This window comes from Struthio camelus, unplaced genomic scaffold, assembly GCF_040807025.1.
Source record: "Struthio camelus isolate bStrCam1 unplaced genomic scaffold, bStrCam1.hap1 HAP1_SCAFFOLD_148, whole genome shotgun sequence".
Taxonomy (NCBI): domain Eukaryota; kingdom Metazoa; phylum Chordata; class Aves; order Struthioniformes; family Struthionidae; genus Struthio; species Struthio camelus.
In genome coordinates this window covers 48,553-57,175 of record NW_027182691.1, presented here as the reverse complement: position 1 = coordinate 57,175, position 8,623 = coordinate 48,553, and positions in this window count along the sequence as shown.

The following is an 8,623-nucleotide window of genomic DNA, read 5'->3' as shown; positions in this document are numbered from 1 at the left end:
CCCAGAGAGACAAGCTTCTGCTCAGACAGACCCCTTCCAGCTCCTGGAGTCAGAGATGCATCCCTTCCGGAGTGTCTTGCCTACCCACCTCCAACACTCCAGGGGGAGCCGGAGCCCACAGCCCAGGAGCCGCAGGCAGAACTAAGACTACAGCCCAGAGGCAACAGGCCGCCTTTGAGGTCCCGGCAGGGGCTCTGCAGCAGCAAAGCACCGTTAGGCTCCAAGGGCCGGCTAGGAGTCAAAGGCTCAACCTGTGCCTCTGGGCTCCCGATTCCTGCTGCGCTCTGCCTGAGCGTGAAATTCCTTTGTGAACTGAGCTGTGAGTGGAGCCCCGGCAAAGCAGTTACAATCACAATCGGGCCTGGACAGGTCTGCGGGCACCTGCGTGGGATGGAGCGCCCCAGGAGCTGCACGGACCTGACTGCAAGGTGTGAGAAAGGCCCGGGTCAGGGAACCTCTGCACTGGCAGCCCGCAAGTCTTTCCTGTCAGCCTGAGGCAGACCTGCTCGACCCAAGGGGAAGCGCAAGACGTTCACAGCGCCGCCTTACCTGGCTGTGCACAACGATGCAGATGACAAAAACTATTCCTTTGGGGATCAAGAGCTGGGATTTCACCACAACTTCCAAGAAGTGACTGAGACTCTACAAGTAGAGAAGGTGCAAAGAAGAGGGGGGCTTGTCACCTAGAGCAGCTCATGAACACAGGACAGTGTGCCTCCCTGGCTGGCTAGCCTCTTTCCTGAGCCACCAGAAGGCCCCAAAGCTCCCGCGCCATCTGTATGTGCCTGTCTCGGCTTCTTCTCTAACAGCTGCCCAGCTGCAGCAGCAACCCCCGCTGCTGCCTGCTGTTTGCACACGCTCCCCCTGCCTCACACAGCCACAGCGCCTTGCGGGACGCCTCACCTTGGTCACGTGAGCACTGTCCTGGACCTCCTCATATTGGCCCAGGAGCCAGGACAGCCGGCTGCACACCTGCTCCTCATACTCTTCTTTGTGAAGAAGGAGGCCCATCATAGCCGCCACAGCTCTGATGATGGCCTGCTTGAGCTGCAACGCAGAGAAGGCGGAAGACGTTTGTTTGCTCCAAATGAAGCTCTACTCGAGGGTGCAGCACCCCCCAGACGCAAACTTCCCTCTTCCCAGCACCTGCCATTTCCCGTCTTCCTCTAGAGGACACGGCCTGGCTCAAGAGGAGAGGGAGTATTGCCCCTCTTCTGTACCGCCCACCCTTCTGGCTCGAGGGTCACTGGCATTTGGTGGGTTGCCAGCAGGGGTTCTCCAGGCCCCGCCTGGCCTCACTAGCTCGTCAGGGGGCTGCCAAGCTGGAATCCAGGCACGCTCTCTGTCAGCCCACAGCATTCCCATGCTCTTGAGCCGCAGCAGGCTTGCAGCTCTAGGCGCTTGCTTGGGCAACCTGCTTCCTCCCAAAGCACTTCTCCTGACGCACCATCGTTACCCAGAAAGGCAGATGAACCCCCGCGTTAGCGCGGCTGCTAAGGGGCCGCAAAGGCAGCCCTGCTCACCTCTTCCTCTTCGCAGTCCAGCCAGTTTCTGACCACGGAGCAGAACAACGGGTACGTTTTGTCACACAACCGGGCTTCCCCGATTCGAGGGAAGGAGCACTTTGCCCAGGCTCGGAAGTAGAGGGTTACACCTTTCGACCATGTTTCCAGCACTGCGGAAGAGAAGGGCAGCAAGGGCACGTGCTCAAGTATGCAGCACGGAGACTAGCTTGCATTAGCACCCTGGCCTGTCTGCAGCTGCAGTCCCATGCTGCTCAGCGCTCAGCTCCGGAGCAGTTTTGGGTTCTGGGGCAGGTGTGGAAGGCTTGACAATGCCTTCCGTGGAATGCTCATCTGTTTCTCTCCTGCCTCTTCTCCTGCTTGTCCCCGCTAGCCCTTTGCCTCCTCCAAGATTTGCTGCAGGAGGCTGAGTAGTAAAAGTCCAAGAACTCCATGCCCTTCCTGGCCACAGCAGTCTCCTGAGCTTGAGACCCTGTGTTGACGCTGTGCAGACTCTTGGGTGCTGTAAAGGGCCTGGACTCACTCAAGAGGGCAGAGAGTTGGGTGTCGAGCACCGCTCTGCAACTTCCCCTTCCCTCTGCATCCCGACGGAGCCCCGCGCTAGAGGCTGGCGCTCACCTCCACAGAAAGCCTGCTTGATCCTGCTGTGATGTGCTTGATTGAGCATGGCGTGCATAGCAGCCCAGGTCCTTTCCACAAAAGGGATGCACCTCAGTGCTGCAGAGAAGGGACAGGGCAGGGAGAAAGCAAGCAAGCTGTCGTCAGGGAGATTCTTGGGAGACTTTGGCGTCAGGCACTTTGCACCTGTGATGGGCAAGGGCTATGCGATGCCAGGCCACTTGGGACTCCGTCAGAATGGCAGGGTGGATTCCAGAGCTGCCACCGAGAGTCACTGGGCAGGCGTCATGTGTGGGAGAGTGCCCTGCCAGGGGGCAAGCGTGCCGGCTGACCTTCCCACATGGCATGGGAGCAGGGAAGCACTTCAAGGTGGGCCTGGAAGCACAGCAGAGCAGGCGGCCGCGAGGTTGGGTCTCCCTGCTGTCCCCTCCTGAGGGCTCTTAGCCCAGGGGCCAAAGTCACAACTTCCAGCTGCTCCCGGGGCAGCGAAAGACGTGGCAGCCACAAGCTGGCAGCCCTCCCATTGCACAACTGCATCCCTTCTCCCACTGCTCCAGCAACCCAGCGTCAAGTCCCAAAGCCAAAGTTGCGCTACCATAGCTTGTGGCAAGTTTGCTGAGGGTAATAAAGACAAATTCCTCAGGGGTTTCCTGGCCAGGCCTCAGATGACTCTGCAGCTCATCCATGATGTGCAGGAAGTGGGAGCGGGCCAGGGACACCAGGATGTCACTCGCTGCTCTTTGCAATTCATCCGCTACACCCTACAAAAGAACCACGAAGGACAACAATCAACACGGGAAAGGCTGAGGCGACAGGGCACACGCAACTAGCCAGCAACGGCTGCCTGACTCCAGCTCTGCACGTCCACGTTTCAAGGGACCAGTGCAACAAGTCTCATGGCTGCCGAGAGAGCCATCAGTCATCAGTTGTTGCCAGCCTGTTCGGCAGTCACCACTTTGACCGCTTGGGGGAGGCAGGTAGTTGAGCAGTGCCAAGCTTGTCTGGCAAGGGAGGAGTTTGCACCGCTTGCCCGTCTGTGCTCACGCTTTGGCTGCCTTCCCTCTGCGAGAGCAAGAGAAGAGGAAGAGAGAAGCCCCAAGAAGGCACCAGCAGCAAACACTCTGCACCCAGGAGGCGGAAAGGGACACTGGGTGCAGCAGGAGAGGGACTGGCACTTTGGCACGGCTCTTCCTCATCCAAGCAGCATGAAGACACAAGAACGGTAGTCCAGTGGCCAGTCGTTTAGAAGGAGCTGAGTTCCCAGCTGCCTGGCCAGAGCCTTTCGCTGGAGGGGAGGCACGCTTCTTTCAGCAGTCATGGGCCTGTTCCTGCCAGCTGCAGCCCAAGACTCAGGCAAACGTGCCGCTGTACACAGGGCAGCTGTTTCGGGTTCTGCGCCTGCTCATGAACTGGGCTGGCTACGGCCCTTTCCCTCAAGGAGTTAGCTCTGCTGAGGAAGAGTCTGCCCAGCAGGATCTGGGAGGCGTCACTGGTTCTAAAGGCAAAGGGGAGCTCTTTGGAGTCCCTTCTAGAGCTTGCCAAAAGCTGGGCTCTAGGCAGGAGTCTCTGACTAGCTTCAAAGAGAACAAGCTTACCTGCCCCACTCTCATGTCCCTTGAGGCCAGCGTTGTTAATTGCCTTATCAGATCCCGCTCTAAATGGTTGCCATCTTCCTGCAGCACTCTGCCCAGTTCCCGGTAGGTTTCGACTCTATTACCCTGGGGACAAGCCAGAAAAGGGAACATTTGAACTTCTTCCTCCTTGAGGCGCAGGACGTCTTAGAGCTCTGGGTACTCGGAGTTCTACTCAGGGAGCTGAGTGACGAGCTTCACGAGAAAGTGTTTTGCCAAACGGAGGATCCCCCTATTGCTAGGGTAAGTAGGCACCCGCGTTCAGAAGACCCTCCTTTGTGCTGGATCCTCTGCAGCCACACAGCTGCTGCGCCAAAGAACTGGTGGTTCCTCTAGACAAAACAAAGAGCCAGCGACAATGGCGTCTGCAGACTTCCTCCGTAGGGGCTGACTCACTGGCTGCCCTGGGCTCCTCAGGAAGGCTCCTGCGGTAGCTGGTGTGCATTGTGCCGGGAGACCTGCGTACCCTGCACAGATTTGCTCAGGAATAACATTTACGTGTCAGTGTCTTGGAGAGGTCCACAAGGATCAAAGCACGGTCAGAGCTGCGGGCAGCAGTTGGGACACTGAGAGGACAGGGGAGCAGGCTTAGGACTACTACTGTGCTGAGGAAGTTGTCAGAGAAGAGGTCTGGAGAAAAGGAGGAAGCCTGGGAAGAAGAAATGACCATGGGAGTGCAGAGTGCTGCGAGAAGGCCTTTGAAAGGCAGGTATTTGGAAATGCAAAGATGGCTGTGGATATCCATTAACACAACCCCAACACTGACGCGTTCACAACATCATGGGTACGGTGTCGCGGGCAAAACCTTCCCGACTTGGGGACTAGTGACTTAATTAAACTTATTGCCAACTAACCAACTTCTGGTCACTAATTTGTGCAAAGAGAAGAAGGCAACTCAAGCTACTTACAGTGCCTGCCCCACTGGGGGTCAGCCACGCCGCAACCCCTCGGGATGCCCCTGCCCCACCGCGGGTCACCCCCAGCTGCAGCCCCTCAGCGGCACACCCCCTTCAGCACGGAGCCCCTCCGTTCACAGCTGCTCTCCAGCCTGCTCTCAGCAGTGCCTCCCTCCTCTTGCCGCCCTCTGCGGCTGCTGCGCTTTCTTACGCACACCCGCGCAGAGGCCATGCGGGTCAAATGGCTGAGAGCCATCGTGAACCAAAGCGGAGGTATGCCTGGAGGTCTCTGGGCAGAAGTGCTAAAGAAATGCTAGTGCTTATTACAAGAAGCTTGGCCTTGTCCAATACTGCACTCTTGCCTTCTGTGGGACAGGATGAGGCGCAGTAACATCATCTCCTAATGGCTGGCAATACTTGCTTTCTATGGTGCGGTGTTTGCCGGAGAGCACGTTTACCATTCGGCAAGAGCACAGCCCCTGGCCGCAAAGCGCTAGAATGCAGGCGGAATCCATGGAAACTGCCGCAGCCTTACCTCATTCTGCCGCAGTCGGCTCAGCAGAGAGACCACAGAGCCAGCCGAGGGGTTGACGGCTGCAGGCAGGCACTCTGTACCCCCGCCTCCACCCTCAGGCTCCGCAGGTCTCGCCCGGGGAGTTGCTGTAGGCAAGCAACCTGGAAGGAAACAAGCCGAGGAGTACGTGCCCTCAGGTGCTAGCATCAGTCTGAGGGTCAAATGGCTCCCAGCCTTCAGAGAAACCCCTCGCCCCAGTACGGACACCAAGAGACCAGTGGCCCCGTGCTGCTTGCTTGCCTTCCCATGTTGCTGAGGGATTTTGTGGCCGAGTTCCTCGGGGCAGAAGTTCACAGCGGGAGGGCCCAGAGCAAGATGAGGCAATGAGAAAATGAGCAGAGGAGAGTCCCGAGCGTGAAGGAGCCCTGCGGGCTTGCCATAAAGAACTGAGGGGTGACCCTTACCCCAGCCAAATAGGAATCGCTTCATCTCCGAAGTAATTCCGACCAGACAGCAATGCTCTCTCCAACTGCCTCCTCACAGGTGGAGGAACAAGCCACTGGAGGACCCACCTTCCCAGGCCCCCGGGCAAGGCAGCCAAGGCTACTGTGACACACAGGCGTCCCGGGCAAACCTCACAAAGGTTGCCTGAGCACGGAGGGCTTGTGTCTTATGCAGTCACATCGCCTCGGGTGCATAGCACCAAATATGGAAACAGGCAAGAGGGGGCTACGTTCATTCCCCAGAAAGCCACATCTCCCCGTCTCGCTGAATCCCTCGTATGCGGGTCTCACTGCTGCCATGGTCGAGGCTATTGCCTTTGCCTGAAAGTCTCTTCACTCCTCCTTTTCTGTTCAAGTAGCATTTTCCGGCAACCAGAGATGGAGGGCTCTCAAGTGGACTGACTGGCTCTTGTTTGTCTTTGTTTCCTGCCCTCACCTCCGCAGCAACACCTGCCGTCCTGTTGCCCCTGTGTGTGCTTGGCTAGGTCATTCTCTCTGCCTCCTCCAGCACATTTGTGCTCCTGCTCCAAGCGCACCACAGACCCAGAAAGCAAGCTGCAGACCTCCAGCCTAGTAGATTGTGAAACCTGTCCTAAGCATGGGTGCTCTGTCTCCTGAAGGAGAGAGGTCAGAGGCAAACTGCAAGGCAAAACTAGCAAGTGCCTCTTTGGGAGGGGAGGAGAGACTTTAGGCAGAAGACAGACCCTGGAAGCTGGACTGCCTAGTTCCACTGCTCACACAAGTCCTGGAGTTCGGCCACCAGAAAGGCCTTCTTGGCACTCCATGACCTGACGGGATTAGGCCACAAGTTTCTCCTTTCTACTGACATCACATTAGTGTTCCATCTCCATGGCCTGATAAAGAAATCTTCTCTTCTCTTTTTTCCTTTCCTTTCCTTCCTTTTCTTTTCTCTTTTCTTTTCCTTTCCTTTAATAATAAATTATGACGGAATGGCATAAGAGCCAGATGATACCCAACATCATAATCTTTGGCTTTCCTTCTTAGTGGTATTTTTGGAGCATCTGGGAGCCCTGCTGAAAGAGCAGACCTCGGCTGTGCTCTGTGCTGTGCAAATGACAAGCAAAGAGATGGTCGCTAGCCTAAGGCACTTCCAGGCTCCATGTGTGCCAAGAGCGCACAGCTGGATGTGTGCGCTGTGCTCATCCAAGGACTTTGAAGAGGAAGGCTGCGGGAACTGACAAAGAGTGGCCTCTCTCTTCCTGAAAGGAATCGTTTCCACGGCCAAGAAGGAATTACTAGTGCAAATGTCCAAGCGCTCTAGTCGAGAGTAGCCCGCTTCTGCGGGAGATGGGAGACCAGTGTCTGTCACAGAGGGTTTTGCTGTTTGCACAGAGCAGAGTTGTTTTGAGGGAAGAAACGGTGAGAGAAGGCAGCAGGTCCTTAAGTGCAGACAGAGAGAGCACTCGCACAGAGACGCAGCGACGGCCCCCTCTCGTACCGAGGGAGCAGAGGCACGCACCCCATGCGCAGAGGAGCAGCCTGATGGGCAGACTGCCAGCTGTGGAGCCCTGAGGTGGCGTAGTGCTTCGCCCTGCATTTGCTCTCTACGAGTCCCTTCAGAAAAGGCTGTTCTCTGGGCTCCCCAGGGCTGAGTAGAGGGGCAGGATCACCTCCCCGCACCTGCTGGCAACGCTCCACCGAATGCAGCCCAGGATACCATAGGCCTTGTGGGCCCCAAGGCTGCTTTGCTGACCATGTCCAACTCGCTGTGCACGAGGTCCCACAGGTCCTTCTCTGCAAAGCTGCTCACGAGCTTGTTGGCCTCCAGCATGTGCTAGTGCAGGGGGTTCTTCCTCGCCAGGTGCAGGACTTGGCATTTCCCTTTGTTGAACTTCATGAGGTTCCGCTCTGCCCACTTCTCCAGCCTGACAAGGTCTCTCTGAAGGGCAGGACAAACAGCTGGTGTCTTAGCCACTCCTCCCAGTTCTGTATCATCCGTGAAGTTGCTGGGGGTGCACTCTGTGCCACCTTTGGGCGGTCCTTACTGAACATGTTAAACAGTATCGGCCCCCAGAATGACCCCTGGGGGACACCGCTAGTGACTGACCTCCCACTGGACTTTGTGCTGCTGATCCCAACCCCCTGGTCCTGACCGTGCATCCAGTTTTCAGTCCCCCTTACCGACCTTTTGTCTAGCCCAGACTTCATTAGCTTGTCTGTGAGGATGCTATGGGAGGCAGCATCAAAAGCCTTGCTCAAGTCAAGATAAACAGCACGGACTGCTCTCCCCTCGTCCGTCAAGCCAGCCATCTCCTCCCAGAAGGCTCTCAGGTTGGTTAAGCATCATCTCCCCTTCCCCTCCAGAAATCCCTGCTGATTCGTCGGCCAAACCTTCCTGTCATTCACGTGTCCGGAAATGGTTTCCGGGATTAGTTGCTCCGTCACCTTCCCGGCGATCAAGGTCAGGCTGACTGGCCGGTAGTTGCCACAATCCTTCTGGCCTTTCTTCAAGAGAGGGGTGGCATTTTCTCTCTTCCAGTGCTCTGGAACCCCTCCTGATCGCCATGGCCTTTCAACCATAACCCAGGGTAGCTTCACAGTGACATCGCCTGGATCCCTCAGGAATTGCTCGAGTCCCTCAAACTCGAGCTTGTCGTTGGCCTTCTCTTTCCTTTCAATGTTTCCCTTACGCTCACATTTACCACTTTCACAGTCACTTCTGGGCATGATAAAGACATGACTTCACAAACGCCCCTTCTTTATAGGGCGCCTGTGGTGTTTGGGCGCCTTCTTTCCGCAAGAAAACCTGAACGCGGGGCTTAAAAATCCTTGGTCATTAGCCTTGTTATTCCAGCACCTGAATCCAGCAGGTTGCAGAGGTGGGTTTGCTGGCCTACAGACATTTCCCAGCTGGTGATGCATGCTTCCTGTCTGTCATTCAGGAGCTGGTGACTGCTGGTGCTGTCCCAATGCAAGT